Source organism: Arachis ipaensis, chromosome B2, assembly GCF_059453495.1.
Source record: "Arachis ipaensis isolate K30076 ecotype BB chromosome B2, ASM5945349v1, whole genome shotgun sequence".
Classification (NCBI taxonomy): Eukaryota; Viridiplantae; Streptophyta; class Magnoliopsida; order Fabales; family Fabaceae; genus Arachis; species Arachis ipaensis.
The window spans coordinates 86,368,229-86,370,156 of NC_142437.1; the positions used below are offsets into that span (position 1 = coordinate 86,368,229).

Genomic DNA, 1,928 nt, shown 5'->3' on the forward strand with positions numbered 1-1,928 from the left:
AAGTTTGCTAAATTAGAAGTATTTTGTTCAGAGTTCTCTGTCTGTTGCTAAGTGGATGATGGAAAAGGTTTATTATTGTTAAACCTGTTTCTTCCACTATTATTAAAGCCTTGTTGAGGCTTTTGATCCTTCCATGAGAAATTTGGATGATTTCTCCATGATAGATTATAGGTGTTTCCATAAGGTTCACCTAAGTAATTCACCTCTGCTATTGCAGGGTTCTCAGGATCATAAGCTTCTTCTTCAGGAGAAGCCTCTTGAGTACTGTTGGATGCAGCTTGCATTCCATTCAGACTCTGAGAAATCATATTGACTTGCTGAGTCAATATTTTGTTCTGAGCCAATATGGCATTCAGAGTATCAATTTCAAGAACTCCCTTCTTCATAGGCGTCCCATTACTCACAGGATTCCTTTCAGAAGTGTACATGAACTGGTTATTAGCAACCATGTCAATGAGTTCTTGAGCTTCTGCAGGTGTTTTCTTTAGGTGAATGGATCCACCTGCAGAAGTGTCCAGTGACATCTTTGATAGCTCAGATAAACCATCATAGAATATATCCAGGCTGGTCCATTCTGAAAGCATGTCAGAAGGACACTTTTTGGTCAACTGTTTGTATCTTTCCCAAGCTTCATAGAGGGATTCACCTTCTTTCTGTCTGAAGGTTTGAACATCAGCTCTAAGCTTGCTCAGCTTTTGAGGAGGAAAGTACTTGGCTAAGAAAGCCGTGACCAGCTTATCCCAAGAGTTCAGGCTGTCTTTGGGTTGAGAATCCAACCATAATCTAGCTCTGTCTCTTACAGCAAAAGGGAAAAGCATGAGCCTGTAGACTTCAGGATCTACTCCATTAGTCTTAACAGTATCACATATCTGCAAGAATTCAGTTAAGAACTGAAAAGGATCTTCAGATGGAAGTCCATGAAACTTGCAGTTCTGCTGCATCAGAGAAACTAATTGAGGTTTCAGCTCAAAGTTGTTTGCTCCAATGGCAGGAATGGAGATGCTTCTTCCATGTAAATTGGAATTAGGTGCAGTAAAGTCACCAAGCATCTTCCTTACATTATTATTATTTTCGGCTGCCATCTCCTCTTCCTGTTCAAAAATTTCTGAAAGGTTATCTCTGGATTGTTGTATTTTAGCTTCTCTTAGTTTCCTTTTTAGAGTCCTTTCAGGTTCTGGATCTGCTTCCACAAGAATGTTCTTATCCTTGCTCCTGCTCATATGACAAAGAAGAGGGCACAGAAAAATAATAATAATAATAATAGAGATCCTTTATACCACAGTATAGGGATCCCTGTGTGAGTAGAAGAAGAGGGGGAGACAAAGAATGTAATGTAATGGAAGAAACACAACTGTAAGGAGGGTTGAGATGTGAGATGAGATGTTAGTAGATGAATAAATAAATAGAATAAGATGGGAGAGGGAGAATTTTCGAAAATAATTTTTGAAGAAAGGGTTAGTGATTTTTGAAAATAGTTTTTGAAAAAGGTTAGTAATTTTCGAAAAAATTTGAAATCAAAAATAAAAATAATTAGTTAATTAAAAAGAAATTTTGAAAAAGAGGGAAGATATTTTCGAAAATTAGAGAGAGAGAGTTAGTTAGGTAGTTTTGAAAAAGTTAAGAAACAAACAAAAAGTTAGTTAGTTAGTTGAAACAAATTTTGAAAAGATAAGAAGTTAGGAGGTTAGAAAAGATATTTTGAAATCATATTTTTGAAAAAGAAAAGAAGATATTTTTGAAAAGATATGATAGGAATTAGTTTTGAAAAATATTTGATTTTTAAAATCACAATTAATGACTTGATTCACAAGAAATCACAAGATATGATTCTAGAACTTAAAGTTTGAATCTTTCTTAACAAGTAAGTAACAAACTTGAAATTTTTGAATCAAAACATTAATTGTTATTGATATTTTCGAAAATTTGAT

General features: G+C 34.6%; 1 non-coding gene across 1 annotated transcript; it reads left to right on the forward strand.

The window, feature by feature from the left end:
- Window positions 1–578: 578 nt before the first annotated feature.
- LOC148574704 (small nucleolar RNA R71) lies at window positions 579–686 on the forward strand. The gene has a single exon (XR_015905713.1). It is a non-coding gene; the product is annotated as a small nucleolar RNA R71 (small nucleolar RNA).
- The last annotated feature ends 1,242 nt before the right edge of the window (window positions 687–1,928 follow it).